Raw genomic sequence first — 22,561 nt, forward strand, 5'->3', positions numbered from 1 at the left:
CACTTGTTTGAGTTAGAGCCCACTGTAATTAGATGATGGCTGCTCGACATTCCAAAATTAGGAAGAAAGAATTGTACCATTCTTTGCTTCAACACTGTTTCCTATATTCATTTCTTTCCTTAAAAAATAAACAATAGGGCTAGAGAAATGGCTCAGAGTTTAAGAGCACTTGTTTCTCTTGCAGAAGACCTGGGTTCAGTTCTCAGCAAGCTACATGACAACTTACACCCATGTGTAAGTAACTCTAGTTTCAGGGGATCCAATGCCCTTTTCTGACCTCTGCAGGCACCAGAGACACATGTGGTACAAGCCCATACGTGCAGGTAAAAACTCATCCACATAAAATAAGTTACATCTCTTTATAAATTAAATGATACTAGTATCTTTGACTGACACTGTAGTGTACTACTGTAAGACTTTACAATATGAACTGCACCAACAAATGGGAAGGTTGCTGCTGCGTTTGCTCAACAGACCTGTTCTCAAAGACACTTATTCTATCTAGGATGTCAAAGGATAAGAAAGTTTCAGATTACCCTGGAATCAGAGTAAATGAACTTAGCAGAATATTCTAGATTATTGGTAAGTGCTCTAGGTTTGGACAACTGATATTTTTTTTCCTTGCTAATGTCCACAGGAAATTTTTAGACACAAAGATCAGAATCCAGGGCAAATCTGCCAAGATACCCTCTTCTTTAGGGCTTCTTTAAGGGACATATTATTTTGAAAAGTACACAGAAGATTCCGCAAGAGCCGGGCCTGACTCTTATGGAAAGCATATGTATCAGTAAGTAAAGGCCCAAGCACTCAAACGTTTAGATTTGGTAACAGCAGTGAAGAGCGGAGCATACTCAGAGCTGAGGTGTTCTTATCTCTCCCTGACTTTTCCCAGGTAAGGAAAAGAGGAATAGACGCTGTGCTTTGAGCTTTCCTCAAGAAAGGGGAGAAACCATAAAATCTTTTTAGAAGCCCTTCATGGATTAATTCATTGCAAGCACATGACCCCACTCCTGAAACACTGGACGGTCTTGAGATGCAGGGTGATGCTGGAGTTTGTCCAAGACTTCGTATGCTGAGAGCATTGGCTATTATCCTTGCCAGACAGGCTTGTCCATCTTCCCATCAGTTGCAAGACATTTAATAAAAACAGGCTGCGTTCATTCATGCTTGTTTTATGGACTGCTCCGCAGGCCCTCCACTGGGTAAGCCTGGAAGACCCAGCCGTGCATGGCAAATGACTGAGCAGATGGTTTCAGTTTAGATACTGGCTGTCAATGGTTTGGTGCGAACAGCTCTTGCAAACCAGCATGAAGTGAACAGATTGCATGGTGGCTGGGAGAAGCATATGTAATTGGAAACAGTAGCCACTTACAATAGGGGTACATTTTAAATCTTTATCTGAGTGGCTCCAGTTTGGAAAAAGAGAGTTGATTAACCAAATGTGTTCCTGCCTGTGATAAATCCAGTATTTGGAAAGCTTGGGTAGCATCTGAGGGGTGGTGGTGCAGGATTGGGCATGACTGGTTTGTGGCATTCAACAAGGATGTCTGGATCTCAGAATTAAGTCTGTTCCCTCAAGATGGAAAGGCACTGCAGGGAACAAGGAACACACTCTGGAGAGTCCCATAGGCAAGCTGGAAATAGGAGTAGTTTAAGTTTTATGGGCCAGGAAAGCTACAGGCATGAGTATGAAGGATAAGAAAGGGGAGAAATCAACAAGGGTTCTAGGTGGAAAGTATAAATACATAGTTTGGGGGACCCTAACTGACAGGCATGTGAAAGTCTGGAGTGCATGTCTTGGTCAGGGCTTGTAGGGAGATCACATAGGTAAGACAAGGACATTTCTCATAATAAGAGTGAATAAAATATCGCCTGCATCTGAGACAGGGGAAATGGACTAAATGGTGACATACATAGCCAGCCAACTTTGAGTAAATGCAGCTTCAGGTACAGGCACCTGCATGTGTATGTTGTCACCAAGTCTGAGGCCTGACAATCAGCTAGTGATGTGGCATTAGTAAGGCACAGGCGATCTTCCTTAACTGTCTTTGTCTGTGACTCTTCCTGTCTCTCAGGCCCCATTACTGTCTCTCTAAAGAGTTTGCTATGCTTATGATCTTTGCTATTGAGTACAGCGAGCTTTAAGGCACTTGCTTTAAGTTTTCACATATTAGATGATGATTTGGCTAACTCTCTTACTAGACTGTGTATGCTTTGACACTAGGGGCTTTCTCACTCCGTCTCTCTCTCACCTTCTCTATCTCTGTCTCTGTCTCTGTCTCTGTCTCTGTCTCTGTCTCTCTCTCTCTCTCTCTCTCTCTCTCTCTCTCTGTGTGTGTGTGTGTGTGTGTGTGTGTGTGTGTGTGTGTGTGTGCTCACTCATCACAGCACATACACAGAGATGAGAGGACAGCTCTTGGGCCTCCATTCTTTCTTGCCACTTTGAAGGATCTGGAATCAAACACCAGTTGTCAGTCCTGCCCATAAGAATCCCTTCCCACCGAGCCACTTTGTTGGCCTTTCTTTTCTTTTGATTCCCCAATATATTTTGCATCTCTCAGAGAATAAGCTCTTGAAGGTGTTGAGGTGTTGGTTTAATTGTGCATGGGTGAGTGAAAGGGGAAAATGGGTTTCTTTTTCCTTCTACATGCTCAGATTTAGGGAAGTGTGGGAACTAAGGGAAAAGGAAGCTTCTGGCTCAGCCTAGACCACAGGAAGTCAGGGACTGTGACCTGAAAGAGGCAGCTCCCTATCTAGGCATTGAAGCCTAAGGTGAAGTTGACCTGGAAAAGGAGCCAGGAGATGCCTGGGCTTTTGATGTAGCTCCTGAGATGCACCGAGGACACACAGAGCCTTTCTACCTGCGTCTCCCTGTTTCTGGGCAGTGGTAAGAAGGATAGTCTAGTGTTGGGATTCTTATTGGTGCCTATGGCTATGGAAGACATTAGGTGGAGGGCCAGAGCTCTAGTGTGGCCTGCCTAGGACAAAACACCAGCTTTGTGAGTGACATAGTCTCTCTTGAGGGAAATATTACTGTTCTGTGTCATAGAAACTGAGAAGTGGCAGAGCCTGGCATCAGTTTTCCACATGTCTGGGCATCACCACCCTCAAAAGCCCTGGGTCTCACTCTGGTTTGCCTTCCCACAGTGTCATGCCCTAGACCTGGCCTATTGTCACAGTGTGTCAGGAAGGCCTCTGATCCCGTGGAGTTGTTTTCAGGGAGGGCTTAAGTGCTGGCCTGCCTGGCATTCTCTGATACATTGCTATTATATCTTGAAGCCACTTTCATCTGGTGATCGTGCCTGCCCCGCACAGACGCCCATGTGAAAGAACCATCCTTCCTCAGCCCATTTCCACAACTCAGTTCAGTCGGATCATTTGGCGATGTTTGGCTGCTGATGTGCCAAGGTCAACGAGGAGATGTGAGCCACATGTACACCACGAGTGAAATCAAAGGAGGAGGCTGGATGCCATCTGGCCCAACATGCTCACATCTCAGATGAGTAAAGTGAGGCTCAGGGACAGGGAATGACAAGTCCAAGGTCCCCCACTCAACATTGCCAGCAGAACAGTGAGAGCCAGGCATGTTTGAGACTTGTCCTCAAGGTGCTGGGTCACCAAAAGAAATGGACAATCAAAGAAATCCACCAAAGTGTCACAGAGCAGAACAGCCTCAAACAGGTACAATGCACTGTAGAAATGATGCCCCTGTGTCTTCCCCCCTCAGGAGTACAACATCTGGATCCTGAGAGACAAGTTACTTTCCCTCTCTGAACTTACAAGATAGGGATAAAAATGTGCATTTCACTCTGTTTCTGACCTTGAGGCATTCACAGTTAATTAGAACAAAAACCAGAGCAACAATGTGCAGTCTAGAAATGTGTGTAAGACATACAGATAAGTCAAGAACCAAAGGTTTTTCTCAGAGGAAGCAGTGACAAATGGTTCCTAGATGCTGAGAATACAGTGCGGACCTAGGGTGCAGTAAGAAACTCCCCATCCCGGACTATGTGCTGGGGCACAGACAGAAATGGACAAGGGCTGAGACACAGAGCTGACACAACAGTCAGATCTTGACACTGGAGTTGAAAACAAGCACTGGACTTCATGAGTTCAGTGGCAACAGAATCAAGTTAAACACTAAACACAGCGTGTCCCCTCAATCCCTGGAAACCCAAGTGACTTATTTTTCAGGACATCACACATGATTACAACTAATGCCGTCTGCTTGACTCATGTCACTCTTGTAGTTGGAGTCTCACAATTTCAAGATGACGTTTACATTTATATTGTATTTAAACCCACTTAGTCAAACTTGAAGATTTGTGGAGGTTACCATGAAATACTGAGTCCTGTGAAGAACAGAAGGCCAGCCTGGAGGATGCTCCAAATGCTCAAAAGAAACAGAATCATGTAAGTTCCTGACTTCGAAACGCAATGCCTGTGTTCCACTATCGAAGATAACCAGTTATTATTTACCTTGAACAAGTAAAGCCACTTCTCTAAATCTGCTTCCTCTTCTGTGACACAGATAATAATAAAGAAAGATCAAATCACTAAACGATAAAGATCACTAATGATCCACAGAGGACTTAGCACAGAAGCTGGAAAAAGCATGTGTTCAATAACAATGAAATTAAGGACTCAGAGTAAGAAATATCAACAAATGTAAAGTTGATGGCAAAGACAAGAGAAACAAGGCAGTCCCCTATGCTCCCTCTTTCTCTCCTTCCCTGTCTCTGTGGTTGTGTGTGTGTGTGTCACTGTGTGTGTCACTGTGTGTGTAGGAACAAGGAGGCATGTCACATATACAAAGATGATCTTGAACTTCCAATGTAGCTGATGGTGACCTTTAACTTCCAAACCTTCTAAAGCCCAACCCTCATGTGTTGAGGTTATATGCATTTACCATCTTACACTGCTTTTGCAAGCTAGGCAAAAAGTCTTATCAAATGAGCTGTATCCTCAGCCCCACTCCTGCTACATTTTGAGGCAACATTTTTTTTTCTATGAAGAGCAAGGAAACTTTAGAGGTAAAATTTAGGAGTTAGGAATTTTGAGTTACCACATCCAGCCTCCAAAAGACTGTGCCTGTCCCCTTCTGGACCTATGATGATTAATCTTGACTGTCAACTGGACTGGATCAGGAATTAACTAAAATGCAACCTACTAGGCACTCCTCGGAGAGATTTTCTTGATCAGATCACTTGAATTGGAAAGATCCACCTGAAATATGGCACCTTCCAGTGGCAGCCCAGATCAAAGGAGACAGAACTAGTGTCCTTTACCTGCTTGTCCTCACTGTCACTGCCAAGGTCATCTGTCTAGCATTCCTTTGCTGATATTAGAACCAGCTTTCTTCAGGCATCCAATATAGACTAGACCTCAGTAGCAACATCCAGCAGTTCTTCAGGCCCTGTACTAGATTGAGCCTGTTGAAACATCAACGTCATGGATGGAACAGCAATCAGATTCCCTGCATCTACAGTGCAAGGTCCTCATTATTGGACTACCATATTGTGTGGGGCAATCTAACTCTTTCTTTCTTTCTTTCTTTCTTTCTTTCTTTCTTTCTTTCTTTCTTTCTTTCTTTCTTTCTTTCTTTCAACTTTTCCAGTGAGTTTTCATTAGTAGTTGCATCATGATTCAGGGAACCAGGGTAGGGACCATAATATACCAAGATCCCCCTTTTCTCTCCTTCTATCCTGGTAGAAAGGCAAAGAACAGAGGAGAGGTAAGCAGCACTAGGTCAGATCTTCCCAGGAAATGTGCATTCAGCTATGCAGTCATCCCAGGCTGAGACCCATGATGGGCAGAGGGACTTGTACATGCACCAGTACCACTCACACACTGAGACATCATGCCTCTTGGCTGTCATTGCCTTTTCATAGTGGTGGAAGTCCAGGTAGTTCTCCCAGCAGTTCTTAGTCTGGTTCTAGTTTGGGAAGCAGCTGTCAAAGGGGACTGTTTTGTAGTTCTTGATTTTAGTCTTGATGTCTTCAGCCATCCTGACTCCTAAAGGCTGTCCTGGAGCAGTGTTGCTTCAATGTGACCCCTAGCAAAGACACCAATGTCAGACCCTAACCCTTCTTTCTAATCTCTCTCTCTCTCTCTCTCTCTCTCTCTCTCTCTCTCTCTCTCTCTCTCTCTCTCTGTGTGTGTGTGTGTGTGTGTGTGTGTGTGTGTGTGTATGTGTGTCCCTATAGTTCCGTTCCTTTAGAGGAGCCTGAGTAATACAGAATCCCCTGTCGACTTCTCAGTCTGCCCATGGGGGTGAGTAAAGGACATAAAGATGACACTGTGTGAACAGGTTGCCTTCTCATCTGCAATTGGCTTTCCCTCAGAGCACCACTGACTGGCTACTGGCAAGTACACACTGAATGGGAAGGTTACTAGCCTTATGTTGAAATAGCAAACCAGCTAAAAAAAAACATGGCACAGGCAACACATTCCTCAAAGCTAGATGTTTCTAAATCATATTCCTACCACTTAGGATGTCTTTGAGGCTAGGACTTGTCATTATCCCTCTGACCGGTACCACCAAGTAAGCCCTATTGAAAATAGAACAATCAATGGAGTTTCTCTCCCAGTCCACTTCTCTAAAGGAAAGAAGCTTTCCGAGATTGCACAGCAGTGTGTTGTCCACTGCTCATGAATGTACAAGTGGGTAACAGGATATGTTCAACTGGAAGAGCTTTTATTAAAAAGATGAGACCTCTCCGTAGAATTTGAATCACAGTTCTGTGCATCTCTAACAATGTGATCTGGTAAAAAGAAAATGGACTTCTCAGTCTACTCCTCTGTAGGTTTCAAGGAACCGAATGGGGATTATAAGAAGTGCCATGTCCATGCACCAGCACAAGAATGGCTGCAGGACATCTCAGCCAGTCTTCCTCTTCTGTCCTTCATCTTTGGGGGTTGTCAACCCAAGAAAAACCAAAGTTTTTCAAAGTTATCTGTCTGGAAATCACAAAGGTGGGAATCGCTCTACATATTTGGACTGATAGCATCTGTACAAGAACATTATTTTTCTTTGTTAAAATCCCCCTTGGCCTAAACCAGTGTTCCTCAAATTGTGGGTCATGACATCTTCTGGACTCATATACCAGATATCCAGCATTGCAGATGTGATTACATTATGATTCATCACAGTAGCAAAATTATAAGTATGAAGTAGCATTAAGAAGGTTTAGAAGCACTGACCTAGACTCTAGGATATTGTCTCCTCTTGCCTTTCAATATGGTAAAAGGATAAAAGAGGAGATTGAAAATTTGAGAAATATTGATCAGAGTAGACCACGGGTACCACACTAAAAATGGAAAATAGAATAATAAGGCTTTTTCTTTCTGCTAAAACATGTCTTATTGCATCTGACTCACAGTTTTTAATATATTTACCACTGAAATGTGAGTTCTTCAAGGTCAGAGAAACATCTCATCTCCTTCATACTTTTTTGGCACAGGATAAGACAGCCACAAAACAATGCAGAATAACAGTGGAGACAACTGACACAGAAAGGGGGCAAGAAGGGACAAGAATTTCCCATTCACATGCTTGCCCATGAATCACCTCATTCTGGCTTTTACAACTAAAGGGGAAGCATATTCTACCAAGATTTACACATTCCAAAAATTAGAGATAACAGTGAGTTGGAGAAAAAACTGAATGTATGAGAAAAGTCATATACGATGTCCAGACTAGACATCATAAAGTGAGGTTTAAACCCAGAACTGAGTACAGTGCTACCCGGGCACATGCAAGACACAAGCTCACCAAAGACACCCTCTTGTACTAAATTAAAACAGCAGCAGCAACAACAAATGCAACAACAACAACAACAACAACAACAACACTATTAGCAGGAGCAGAGACAATGTCTTAATTGATAAGGTGCTTTTTGCAAACAAGGCTTGAGTTTTGGACCTCTATCACCTGTGTTAAAAGTTGGCACACACCCATTATTGCAGCACTAGGGAGGCAGAGACAGGACAATGTCTGTGGCTTATTGGTTAGCCAGTCTCCTGAATCTGTGAGCTCTAGATTCAGTGAACATCCTGGCTATGTTTCTACTGCTATGGTAAAGACTATGAACAAAAGCAACTTGGGAATAAAAGGGTTTATTTCACTTTAGACTTCCAGATAACAGTCCATCACACAGGGAAGTCAAGGGGGAACCTGGAAGCAGGAACTGAAGCCAAAGGCCTGGAGAAAGGTTGCTTCCTGGTCAGCCTGCTTTCTCACAGGACTCAACTGCCACTGCCTGTGAGCTGGGTCCTCCCTATTGGATTATTAATCAAGATAATGCCCCACAATCTTGCTTAGAGGGGTACTTTTTCTTAATGAAAATTTCCTCCAAATATGCCGAGGTTTGCATCAAGTTCGAAAAAACTAACCAGTACAGTGAAGACCTTGCTGCCTTGACAGGAATAACAAAAGGTAAAAGTATTACACAAAAGGTTTGCAATGAAGCTTGAAATAAAAACACTGAGTAGAAATCTTTCAAGGCAAATTTGAAGAAATAATATAGGGAAAAAAGAAGATACAAAAAGCAAACAAAGGAACCATTTCAGAAGCTATAACATCTAGAAAAAAACAAATTCAGGAAAGAAAGATATTAAATGGAGGTTGAATGATGACAGAAATAATTAAAAAAATAAATATCAGAATTTAAAAAGCTTTTAGGTTGAAACAAAACTATGCTGACATTATCACTATCACAATTATACTATGGCACTTCCCTATAATGTTCTCATGCTGACATTATCACTATCAATCACAATTACACTGTGACATGACACTATAACATTCTCACGCTGACATTATCACAAACACACCACATACAATTTTATACCATTGAACACTAAGCAAAGCTCTATAATTCTTCAGAAAATCAGAAAGATATGTTTTTAATATAAATAATAAAAAATCAAATGGTAATAGTCTTTTCAAGACATTCTTTTATCTTACGGGAATAGAATTTTTATACAATATATTTCAATTAGTTTCCCCTCCCCAAACTCCTCCACAGCTTCCCTTGCACCCAGATCCTTAACCTTTTTCTCTCTCTAGAATATAAAAAATAATAATAAAAACAAACAAACCATAACTATATTCTTAAAACCAGAAGAAAAGCAAGCATCACCAATGCATTTGTAATTGTTTTTTAACCATGTTGGACCCAGTCAAACAAGTAAGACAATAAAATAAATACTTTTCAACTTAAAAGTTCTCTAGTATGGGAAGGCAGCCCTGTGAGTCGAGGACCTGAGTTTGGGACCTGCACGACACATTTAAAGTTAGACATGAGTCTACTAGAGACTGGAGACTGAGACAGGAGAAGCCTCAGACATTCCTTTCAGAAGACACTAGGCTGCTCCCTCAATAAGTACTGGCTCTGTTAGAATATTCAACGAGAAGATTATTTTCAGAGTTGGGGAAGAATTGGAGGATAAACTAATAATATATGCTATAAAACCTACATGAAAGCAAACTTTGGAAATTAGAGTTACTATGCCGGAAAGGAAGTACACCTTCCGATAAATGATGGCCAGCACTTATGCAATCATGTTAATACAAATACTGGGAGCTGAGAGAGCCACAGTTAACATACAGATATCTTGTGCCAACAGGGGAACAGTGTGGCTAGATTAAGTGGGGCAAAGGGTGAAAGATCCGAATTCTCACCTCCCATAGTGGATGCTAACCTGAAATGGGTACTTGTGCAGCATAGGACTTAGAAACTCCAGAGACAATAAGCATTAAATTCCAAGTTAATTCAACAAATCATACAGAAATTAAGGCAGGAACCTTCATCTACTCTTACTTCTTGGGAAGTGTTCATTTCCAAATACTGGCACTCACCAACACTTCTCTCTGTTTGTTAAGGATTAAGGTAGTCCCCGGGGACAATATCGCAGTAGGGTTTGTGTTTGTTTGTTTGTTTTTGTGTTTTTGAAGGTGAGAGGCTTATACCTTGAGATTAAACTTGCTAAATCTGGCAGCCATGATGCTGTTTGCCTTAGTGAATTAGGTTACACTTGAGGAGCAAAGCGCTGCCTCACTATTCGGCCCTCCTATTTACTCAGGCAGGGGCCATTTTGTGACAAAGCAGATAAGATCAGTTCCCAGGCCTCTAAAGGGTGGCAAGTATATTATTTGAACTTGTGGGAAAATTAGTTAAAATGTAAAATGCACAAGCTTGTCAATTGCCCCACTACTGAATTGAAACAGGAACCAAATAAGTGGCAATCTGCCATTATGCCCTTTGCAAATATTCCTCAAAGGTCCACAAAGGACAGGGAGGGCAGAAGCTGACAGGGGTTGAGAACTTACCCAGCAGGTGTAAGGAAAATCAAAGCTTCCACCTACCACAAGTGAAAAGGTAAAAGCATGGTGTCCAGCTGAGGTTTTCAGCCTAGCTTATCTGGTTCACAGAGAACATAAAAGTCGAAGCAACACGTGGAGGGAAAGAGCAGAACATTAACTCTGTTTCTACATCCTATAGAATACAGTATCGACATTTGCACTTCCTAGGTGAGTGTCTTTACATCTTGACAATACATTGAGCTTACACACATGCACACATTGCTAGAGGAGGGAAAATTTTAAAATCCTTAGAATAGTTTAGACTTTCATTTTGATCTGTCATTCAATGGTCCTTTTTGAGTCTTCAGGTAAGTGTACTAAAGTTAAAGCCACACCTCTTTGCTTTCTCCATATCTCATCTGCGTTGGTCCCGCAGAGCTGCACTGTCCCTGGCTGGCGAGGGAGGCTGAAGGATTGGACGATGCCTGTTACCCGCTGACGACACAGCCTGGGGCATGCCCTTCTCTGGTCGTTGACTAACTGGAGGTTTGCTAGAAATGGTTGCACTGGCTTGTAAGAGCCAATGGCTACATTCTAAGGCATTTTACTGGCCTGCTGAGATCCAACTTGGTATTGTGAAATGAGCCGTGGTGGAGAAATTCTGCCATAGAAGTCAACAAACGCTACAAATTAGGACTCTGCTTTCTCTTCACTTTCTTTCTTTCTTTCCTTTCCTTGTTGCTCTGCATTTACAGTCCCATAGCCACTAAGGAGGTTCGCAGACTCCCTGCATCTCATTATTTCTTCTGTAATATTGTGGTACATGTACACCTGTCCTTGCATCACATTTACCTCTTGTTCACTCTTTGTCCTCTCTTTGCTCTTCTGTTTTCCACTTTCTTTCCCCAAATAGCTCTGCTTCTGTTTCCATACCTATTTTTGTGAAAAAGCACACAACCTAAGTCCTTCTGAGGTAGGCTTATATCCTTTAACATAGTGGTATCCAGTTCCAAACCCTGTCCTGTGAATGCCACAATTTTCTGTTTATTTCTCCTTTTTTATTGCATACATGCCACCTTTTCATTAGCCATCCATCTGATATGGACTGTAGCCTGGTTCTCTTAGCTATTATGAACAGCACAGGGGAATGCACGGCCCTGTGGGTACCTCCATTCTAGGTTCACAGAACCCTTTGCATGTATGCCTAGGAGTGATAGAAATGCATCAGATAGAATCTAGTTTTAGTATCTTGAGAAACCTTCATAGTGACTTCCAAAATGGCTGAGGAATTTTCCATCCCATCAACAGTGTGTGAAAGTTTTCTTTCATTCTTCTACATTGTTACTAGCTATTTTCTTGGGTCATTTGTTTTCTGGATGGTAGCCATTGTGAGTGGGGTTGCATGAAATCTCAATGTCGTTTTCATTTCAACTTCCCTGATTGCCAAAATGTAACATGCTTCATGATCTTTCTATGTAGCTTAAGCTAGTCTTGAAGTCACCACTTTCTGGCCTCAGCCTTCCAATGGCTGCAATGCCAGGCCTGTGAGCCAATGCCTGGCCAACAGTATTCTAATGTAGTAGAAAATCCAGGCCCAGAAAAGCAAGGTGCTCTGCACAAATTTCTTCAAAGCGTAGACCAGAATTGATGTGGGTCTTCTGGGCAAGGCTTTCTTAGGACAGGTCATTAAGTACTTCTGACCTTTTCTAATTCTGTTAAACTCAGGTGGAGAGGAGCAGGCGGTAAAAGAGAAAAGGCTGGAGTCAAGAATGAGACCAACAGATGGCTGGACCACTTTCCAGAGAGCAGCCTCTCTCTACCTCCTCTTGCCTAATCACCTGCTTCTAGTTTGAGATGGAACTCCTTTGATCCTTTGCTTAAAAGGGCCTGCTCTCACGCAGGACGACCCAAACACTGAATTGTCCCTGCTTCACTCCACTGCATGCAGAGCCACAGCTTTCCCAGAGCTATAGCAATTCACTGTGTAATTAAAAGCAAATCACGTCACTTATTAAAACCACAGCTTGGTTTGCAATGAAACGGAGCTTTTGACACCACCCTCTCAAGGATGTTGAGGAGAACAAATGTCAAGCAAGACAAACAGAAAGATTGTTATTGTTTTTGTTTTTGTCAATATTATGATTATGGATCAGGGTTCTTCTGTCAGAGAAGATATTTGGAAATTCAAACAAATGTAATTGGAATTAGGCCACCCTAGCATGGCGGCTGAGCGGCCGTGTGTCTGTTGAATCTCACAGTTGTCAGCAGGCTCAGAAAACCATCAAAACATCCATGCTGCACAGGAGAAACTTAGCCCTCTCTTCTGTCTACAACAATATAAGAGGGTTATCAGAGCCAGGCTTTGTGAACTTGCCCATAGCACCTAAGATGTCCTTGAGGCACAGACTGAATCATAAGTCTATTTACAAACTTATCCATCTCATATGCTTAGTCAGAAATTTTTTTGGAGTTAATTTTTAACCTGCAGCCCCTGAATCCTTGATCCATCGATCTTCCCCAACACAGCATGGATTTGTGGCTTGACTGGGACATTGCCTTCACTGCAAGCTTCAGACAGATGCAGCTCTCCAACTCTTTCTCTCAGGTAGCTGAGGGCTGAGGACTGAGAGGAGAGATATCATAATGAGTTTGCTCAGAGACCAGAGGCACTGCCAACAGGTTCCCCTGTCCTTTTGGAAGACAGTAAGTATTCCATGGGATAGTTGAAAGTGGGACTGGCTACATGCAAGACCTCTTCTCCCAAGTTAGTGCAAGTGAATGCATAGTAGAGATCAGAACAGTGTGCTGGCTGCATAGAGGTAGGTGTCTAAAAAAAAAAATAAAACAACCTTTGTCCTTTAAGAATCAGAGCTCCTCCTGCTCCCAAACACAGGACATTCTGCAGCAGTCACTAATGGAAGCCACCTCTAACCAAACAGCTGTCATGAGAAGAAATGAAGCAGGCTACTGTTTTAAAATTCACCAAATGGGCAGAAGTTCAGAAAAACACAAAAACTGCTATGGCTTTGCTAAAGCAGACCATATGATTAAGAACCCAGATAGCTGAGCTACTGCGGACACACACACACACTAATTGCTGAGTGTGGACAGGAATCAAGGTCACATTTCACCAGGCGTACCTAAACACATTTGGAAAGTTCTACTTAAGAGAGAATCTTCAAGAATGGAAATTTTCATTAGGAAGTATAATGGGGTTTTCTTTTAGATTTCTATTTGAGAGAGTCTGCTCTTGCTAGACCTGAGAGTGAACTGCCCTGTGACAAGTCACCACCTTTGAGTGCCTGTCATTCATTTAGAGGGAGCTTCAGTGTCCTCATATTTATTTCACTGGTGGCTTTCAGGTTCTGTTGACAAAAATGTTTGTTGGATTAGTGTAGTCGGAGTAACTCTCTGTGTGTGTGTCCCTGTCTCTGTCCCTCTGTCTCTGCCTCTTTCTCTCTGCCTGTCTGCCTCTCTGCCTCTCTGTCTCTCTGTCTCTCCGTCTCTGTCTCTGTCTCTGTCTCTCTCTCTCTCTCTCTCTCTCTCTCTCTCTCTCTCTGTGTGTGTGTGTGTGTGTATACATGAAGTAGTATGTGAATGTCATATTTATTTTACTGCTTGAGAAACTGCATCTGCCTGCACAGTTTTTAGACAGTAGTATCAGGGTTACATTTTCCTTTCTGGACTTGCCTGGTAAGAAAAACCTGATCATTATGGTTCTTACCTAAGGAAGCTGACAATGGATGTAATTTTGTAGAAATTACTTTTCCTGTAGAAATCCTTTTTCCTGTCTTCTCTGAGAAGAAACTGGAATAGTAAAAGTCCCATTGACAATTGAATGATTGAGTAAAATATACAGGTAAACTGATAATTTTGCCTTCCAGATGTTTGATCTGAATGTCTGTGTACCCAGTTTAAAACAGGATAATTATAGCTACTGGAAAAAGTAGAGAAAACCATGACATTCAAATTAATCAGGTTTTAGTTTTCTCATGAGTAAAATGGGACAATATTTGTCCTGTCCTTAGTGTACAAAAACATTGCAGAATTCCTAGGTTTGTATTGGAACTCTCGATTTCAGTTCTCATGATTGTACATTTTGCTTCTACAACACAAAGAATAAACATCCCTGATTCCTGAGAAAAGCAGCACAGACATTTTTATGATGGATAACAAACATGTCGAGTATACAGTCGATTTTCACATCACAGTCTTGGCTGGCAGCATGAAATTCTGTAAGGCCGGATGTGAATTTTACAGTAGCTTTGTGAAAGAAGATGGGTGTTGCTTTTGTTGAACAAGCCTACCTGTGTACTAAAACATTCTTTGTTTGATAAGCCTTTTGTCACCAACACATCTTGATTAAATTATCGCCATGCAAAACATGGACTTGGCAGCGGCAGAGCCAATATTTATACTGACCTCACCTTGGCCACCCAGGACAGAAGAACTTTTTTTCTTTTGTTTAACTTGCTACTTTGGTTCATAAGCATGGTCTTGTACATATTGACTCTCCCATTCTCCAGTGCTCTGTACCCACAGAGCTTAGAATAAATGGGCTCTCACACTTTCATTGTAGCACCCTGCTCTGACGACCTTGCAATTTACAAGATATGGCATCCATACTAACAATTCACCCGGACTACTGACATCATGATTATGCAAAAATTAATTTTCAAAATCACTTCCTATGGCTTATAAGAGGGATCCTAAGAACAAGAGTTTGGTTAGGTATGCGAATAACACTGGCCAGACAACTCACGTGCCAGATACATCTGTAGTTTTATTTTTTTTCTATTGGGTTGATGGTGAAATAATAGTGTGGGTTAAACTCAGATCTATTAATAAGTTGAAGAGGGGATAGTCTTGTTCAGGTTATTTGCCTTTCTTTCAAATAGTTAATATCAACTTAAATATGAACACTATGCTTATAATTTACATTTAGAGCAGTTATGTATGCAGATGAACATGCCCTCGGTACAAGATTTAAATGTGTCATCTCCTGGATCATCTTTCAGGATCCAACTAGCCAGGGGATTAAATACCAATTGCTAAACCTGGTATCGGGCATGATTCCTAAGCCTTGGACAGTTAGAGTTATTTCATGGAAGCCATAAATTAGAAGGCAAATGGAGTAGAGAGATCTCTCCCAGACTCTCACTAGGGGAAACAACAGTGAGACACAAACAAAAAGTACTTCTAGCATCAATGTTTGCCCAATGTAAAGATAAAGTGAAGAATTGATACTAAATGGCTTTGAATCTAGAAATCCTTAAAGAGTATCCCATTGTCTCAAGTACTTCATCTATAAACCGCTGTGTCTACCATGCTATCAGAAAATTGATTGGTGAGAATGAATGGAAAGTATATGATAGGAATTTAATTACCTTTGTTTTCCTCTCTTGATTTAAAGCCAATAAGCCTTGACAGTCTTAGCCTTGAAAGAGTGAAACTGTCCTCTTTCAAATGATCTTAGTGGTAAAGGGCCTAAGCAAGACATTGAGAAGCTAGACTCTGGTTCTAGACCCTAACCTCTCTGAGAATTTGCCCATCTCATTTCTCTCTTTGAGTGTGTTCTATACCCTAAGCTCTTTGCTCCCTGTGCCTGATCCTTAGTAATAATATTTTCATATAAATTGGTTGACTAAATGAATTGTATAATTGATTATATTTTAAAATTAGTTAAATTAGTCATGAATGCATATTTCTACAGCATCTGTGCAGTAGAATTTTGGGTGAGTAATCTTCATAATGATAGATTCCTTCCATTTATGGCTCTGCCACTTCTTATGGCTTTGGAGTTTTCCATTAAGTTTTCTAATGGAGAAAAGTAACAGATCTAAAAGGATTATTGAGTAAGGGAAACTGGAATTGGATGGAAACTAGAATTTGCTGATGTTTCTTTGACCCTAAATGTGCATTGACCTACAACTTTCTTACAAAGGATTCTGGACAATGTAGTCCCCCTGTGTACCCAAGAAGAAACAGAGCAGAAGACCACACACTCAGTCCTGGCAGAAATCATATGCACACTGTACTGTAATTTTCGGTTTATGTGTTTATCTCTCTTCTAGAATAACAGCTTCTTGAGATGAGAAGACTGGCTTCTCCACAGCCGTGTCTCTATCGTCAAACATTGGGTAGAAGCTTGAGGCATGTTTGCTGAGCTGAAGGCTATTCTAGGAGCCCATTTCCTTAAATATCATCTACTCAGTGGACCGTGCATAATTACCATTCTCCAACATTGCAATCATATCCTGTGATTTGCACATGATTTAGAGATAGCTGGCTTCTTCCGCCATGCAGACACAATGCAAGTCTATTCAACCAGCACTTAAAGTACATTTACTATGAGCTAAGCTCTCTGCGATTAGTGATGAGAAAACACTGAATTATTGCCTGAGATTTCAGTCCTCAACTGCTATAGGAAACCACAGGAAATGTAGATTAACTGCTCTATCCAGACTGTGGGTGGTGAGACAAGCCATGTTTTAAAGCATGAGTAGGGGTTTGACTTGTAGAAAAGGGGACTGATACATATTCAGACCAATAGGGTGAAATATACAAACCCCAGCCAATATAAGAGTAAATACACAGAGCTTTCAGCAATACTAAATTCTGGAGTATAAACTAACTTAAAAGTGATGCTGCTTCTTGAGGCTAACCAGAGACACAGTGTGCAGGGTCTTGTATGCAAATAGTTTGGAACCAATCCCATTGTCCTTCAGTGCTTAATGCCAGTTTTCAATGTTGGTCTCATAAGATTACAATAGAGATAAACAACTACTATTCGTTACAGATGTCTTAAATGTTATGATATCACAATGTCATAGCACAGAGTTATATGTTATATGTTAGTCTGTTTGCGTCGATGTTGGTCTGAACAATTGTACTGCCGTGGTCATCAAATAGTACATTAAATAATACACAATGCATAATGGTAGTGATAACAAATGACTGTTACAAATGATCTATATTTTCTTTGTTAATTTTCCTTATCTTCTTTTTTTCTTTTCCCCCAAGATTTACATTATTATTTTAATGGTGAGTACATGTGTGTGCTAGAATGTGGATATGTGCACATGAGTACAGGTGTTTATGGAGGCTGGAAGCATTTGATCCCCTGGAACTAGAATTATTGATGGTTATAGTGTAGAGCCTCCTGGTGTGGAGCCTGGGAACAGAACTCAGGTCTTCTGTAAGATATGTATGTGATCCACTGAGTCATGCCCCCAGCCCTATTATACACATTTGAATATTCTCTTAATTGTTATCTTACAGTGACCCAAACCAGTTTTAAGTAGCTATTTTGAAAACTGTTCTAAACAGCTGAGGCAGGTTATTTAGCAAGTCCTGTGGAAGGCACTGTTCAGGGAGATGGTGGCTCCATCTGGACAACAGCTCCCAAGACCTTCCAGACTCAGAAGTAGAACACAGGGACAGTGATGTTTCTCAGCTTGTGTAGACCTAGGCTAATGAGTGTTTGTATCTTCATCTCTAACAAATACATTTTAAGTTAAAAAAGAAAGGTTAAAAAAATAGTAGAAGAAATACTTATACAAGGATACAGAGAGACTATTTTTGTATATTTGGTACATTAAGTTTATATTTTATGCTGTCATTACAGAATTCAGAAAGTTTCAAAGAATTTAAGTGAATGTGGTGAATTTTACTACAAACTATCATTGGGTTTGTAGAGAAGAAACACAAACCAAATAATATAGGTCATGTAGGCAGGATTTACAGTCCCCAGCCTCTCATGGTGAGGGACTTCCCAGTCACTCATGTCCTGCCTCAGTCACTCAGAGTGACTTTTGATCCTGTAAGCTGGTAAGCAGCTGTACCCATTTTGAGTTTTTAAATGACATTTTCACTGCACCCCTTCTCTATTTATGTACATGCCACCTCAAGGCCAGTGCTGATGCCCTTCAGTACACTGCTGTGTTTTGTGGGTGGAATCCATTGGGATGATACTCTGAGCACACAGTCTAGGCGAGCCATAGGCTTGACAACCCGTGTCTGTGTCCTAGTGACTGAAATCTCCCAACACATTTGTCAGAGAATTATCCTGTAGGCGGGAGATGTGGCTGTTCCTTGACAGGCAGGGGTGCATTCATTAACTCAACAAGTATTCATAGATTTCCTATTTTCTCCAGGCACAAAGAAATAGATAACTAGAGAAAAAAATAATCAAACTCCCAGTCTGTGGAAAACCTAACATACAATAGAGGAAGAGACGTCTTATAGGAACATTCACATTCAGTAGAGCAAGGCCAATTAACTGCCTCACCCATCCATCCACAAGTATGAGTTGCGGAGGGTTGTTGCAATAGGGAAGGAGGCCTCATAGGCCCACCCTCAGTCTTGATAGAATGTTGTTGGGCCCAGTCTTGTTATCTTACAGATAACCACAGCTGCAGCGTGTTCACAAGCGGAATGCCATGTCTAGAACACATTTTGTTTTCTCATCATTAGTTCTTACAGTTTTTTGGCCTTACCTTCTTCAGTGTTATCTGAGGTTTGGAGAGGCTGGTGTAGCCTTCTCAGCTAGGGCCAGGCACTTTCCTATTACTGATTCTTGGCATTTTAGGTTCCTGGCATTTTAGCCAGCTAAAAGCCTCTGCTCCTAATCAGCTCATGCTTTATATCATATTAATTCCTGAGCTGTCTTACTGTTGTAAGACAATTGGAATGAGTTAAATACCTAAAACAAGAATTCAATTAATTAGAAAAAAATTCTTCAATACATTTTTGAAAGTGTCATGTGACTTTCAAATGACTGTTTCTGTCTGCCCCATAAATCTTTGAAAGATATTCCCAGAATAACATTGTTTTATATCAAATAAACTGGAGGTCACAAACTCATCTTTAATAAATTCACTGTCTGAAAATAAGATATAAGGGTAATTTGCTGTGACTCAGGTCAACATAGTCATTGACTGTTTTTCTACAGTACAGAGAATGGATCAGCTTATTACGGAGAGAATATTTAGACCATTGTTTGCTGAAAATTTATAATATATTATATATTAAATTTATAAAAAGTTCATGATTTAGTAAAAGCATAAAAATCCACAATATGTGCTTAAGAGGCCTAGACTCACTGAGTCAGGGGTTCTTGGTGGGGGCTAGGAGGGCAAAATCTGTTTGTAAAATGACTTTGGTGCTGATGCTGTGGAAAATCAGATGACTGATCAATATGGAGTGGCCATCTCTCACATATGTACCTTTTGGAATCTAAGGAGAGCTGAGCAGATGCTCTGTTTCCCTGAGAACCTAGTATTTGCTCTAAAGGCACAAGACCTTTCCTTTATTCCACTCTAAATCACAGACATCAAATACTGCTCTTCCTTGCTCCCACTCTCAGGGTACAGCCACAACCACTGGTCTTGTTGGAAATTCCAACAGCTCTTTTTAGGAGCTCTCCAAAGTCCCACCCCCCAAAATGAGCTTCACTGGAGTTGCATTCTCCAGACACACTGAGTTTAAACCACAGTAATCTTTTACCCAAAGCATTTCTAGGTAGCCAGCATGTCACAGTGGACATCACTGTGCATCACAGGAAAGTCTCCAAGCAGACACCAGGCACTAGAAATCCTGATTGATTTTCTAAATAAGAAATCACTGGATCTGCCTCAGTTTGAATATCTGAAAAGTGAAGAAACCATGTAAAATGAGATCTGACTTCAGTTTTGCCCTTCTGCATCCATATTACCTAGAGACCAATGCCTTCTTCTGAGTTGTTTTTGTTGTTGTTGTAGTATTCTTTTGTTTTTTTGGTTTTGGTTTTGGTTTTTTGTTTGGTGTGTGTGTGTGTGTGTGTGTGTGTGTGTGTGTGTTTTGTTGTTACTGTTGTTATTTTTGTTTGTTTTTTTGGGTTTTTTTGTTGCTTTGTTTTAGGTTGGTTTGGTGTGTGTGTGTGTGTGTGTATGGCCATTGTTGTTATGTTTGGTGACTAATTGGGTTCTTCTTTGTTGTTGTTATTGCCCATTTTTGTTCTGTTGTTGTTTATTGGATCTTTCTAGGAAATGTAGGGAAGATCAGAAGACCCCACTAAGAATTCACTTCAAATGCCTATCCCGACCACAGATAGATAAAGGGAGAGACTAAATGAATGTCCAGATTTGTCATTCCACTGTAGGTAAACTGAGGAAATTAATAGACCAAATGCTCATTCATTATACCTTGCTGTTTCAGTGGATCTTATTTTTGATCAACCACTGTAGATGCATAACCACTTAGGAGTATCTCCTATCTTAGTACTTGTAGGACTCTCAAAGATTATTTATGGGTATGGACAAAAAGCCAATACTTTTTGAAGTATGAGATAGCATTTGCCATGTTACAGACCATCTTTTCTATATTAGATGCAAACTACCTGGTTTTTCAGTATCCTTACCAGTACATATTAGACTTAGAAATTACTAAATTGGAGATCTATCCAGATAGAATCAACCATAGATGTGGAAGTGCTGTTGGGTTGGCCTGGAGGAGAAAGTAGGAAATCCTAGGGATGTGACACAAACACAAAAGATTTTCCATGGGTGGTAAGTGGACCTGTTCAATGCAGTGGTGGGCCACACAGAGAGAAGCCGATCTTGGGCTGGGAAAGAACAAGCAGTATACAAAGTACAACAGGAAACATGATGTGACTCGGGCAAGACCTCTAGAGGAAGTGTGAGGTTCGCCAAGTGGTCAGGTCTGATGAATAAAGGAGGCCAGATAATAATGTTATTAAAGATGAGGTAGCGTAATCACATCTATACTTTAAGGGTTTGTTCAGGTGTCAGAGTTGAAGGAAGCTTTAGAGCCAGCTATTTGCCCAGTATTCTGTTAAATAGAAAAGCTGACTGCCCAACATCCTTTCTCTATAATGGAACTATTCCTGGGGAGATAAGAACAAATGTCTACTCACTCCAGTATGGGATCAATAACAAAAAAGTAACAATACCATCAAAGTCCACCTTCAGAAACCAATTAGTTTGCTAGGCTTTCTTATAGAGGATTAGGGGAAAAGTAACTCACATGAAAGAAAACCTCAAAGACAGCTATATCACCAAAAGCTCACTCAACTTGAGTGAGAGCTGGCAACCAGGAACACACCATACAACTTTCAGTACTGTCTGCATCTTAAGCTTTCTTCCAAGATGGAAGCTTTTTGTCTCTGAGTAAATTGCCCCATAACAAAAGTCTATTGTTATGAGGTAGCATGTGACCTCAGACAAGGTAAAAGAACACAAATAAAGACAAAATCTACAAAGCACCATCTTCTCCCTGTCATCAGAAATGAAACTCACTTTCTGAGAAATCTTATCAGAAAATATAACCTGCTGTTGTAGTGCTCAAGGAATTTGCTTAGCCTGGAACACATTGTTCAAATGAAAAGTCCAGGTGTTAAAGGTATAACAAGGAAACCGTCTCTCCCATAGTCCAGGCTGTATCCTGTGTTCACTTCTATGTGCTGTTCATGAGAATTTGATATATTAGGAGTAATTTGCAGTTTGGCACCCAGTTGAGTTTTAGTTTAGCATCTGTCAATAATGAGAAGTATCCTCTTAAAGCAATAAGCAAACCTTTCTGAGGCTTAATCCACCACTTACTTGGAAACAGGAAAGATGAGAAATATGGCCTAGAATAAACAAGAGAATGCAGTGATCTAAAGATTCTGAAGTGGTTGGTAAGGTGGGAAGGGGAGCTGCTGTTGTCCTCGTGCTCACACTGTCTCACAGGGAATTGGCACAGCACTGTCCAGAGGTGGCATAAACTCATCCCTCCCTCGTCCCAGCCTCGACAGCCACAAAGTCTACTGCTACAGTTTCTGGGGTCAATTCTTCAGATATAAAGTTCCAATGTCATCAGCCTACCTCAAATTAACTAAACACTGATAGGTTGACAACAATAGTCAAAAATCATAAAATATATCTAAAGACAGCCTTCTGGGAGCAGCAATCTAATTTCTGCTTTTCCAGATACTCAAAAGCCCGGTCATCACTCAGAATAGCTGTAGTAGGTCTTAGCCACGTTTATCTAAAACTTGGTACTTTCAACCACCCAAAGAAAGCCTTGGAGAGACTGATGCCAACATTCATGATTTCTTAATCTGCGCTCTATCCAGCAATAATACCTGTTAGGCTGTAGATGTGTCTAGATACATGTTTTAGGTAAAGTAAGATTGGCTACTATAAAAGCAATCTTTATAAAGTCATAAGATTAATACAATCAAAATCTATATCTTAGTCCCATTACTGTCCTGTG

General features: G+C 41.0%; 1 pseudogene; it reads right to left on the bottom strand.

The window, feature by feature from the left end:
- Nucleotides 1-5,749: 5,749 nt before the first annotated feature.
- On the bottom strand, nt 5,750-6,015 carry LOC127679917 (cytochrome c oxidase subunit 6B1-like; annotated as a pseudogene).
- Between the last annotated feature and the right edge of the window lie 16,546 nt (nt 6,016-22,561).

The sequence above is a fragment of the Apodemus sylvaticus genome, chromosome 3 (genome assembly GCF_947179515.1).
Source record: "Apodemus sylvaticus chromosome 3, mApoSyl1.1, whole genome shotgun sequence".
In the NCBI taxonomy this organism is placed as follows: Eukaryota; Metazoa; Chordata; class Mammalia; order Rodentia; family Muridae; genus Apodemus; species Apodemus sylvaticus.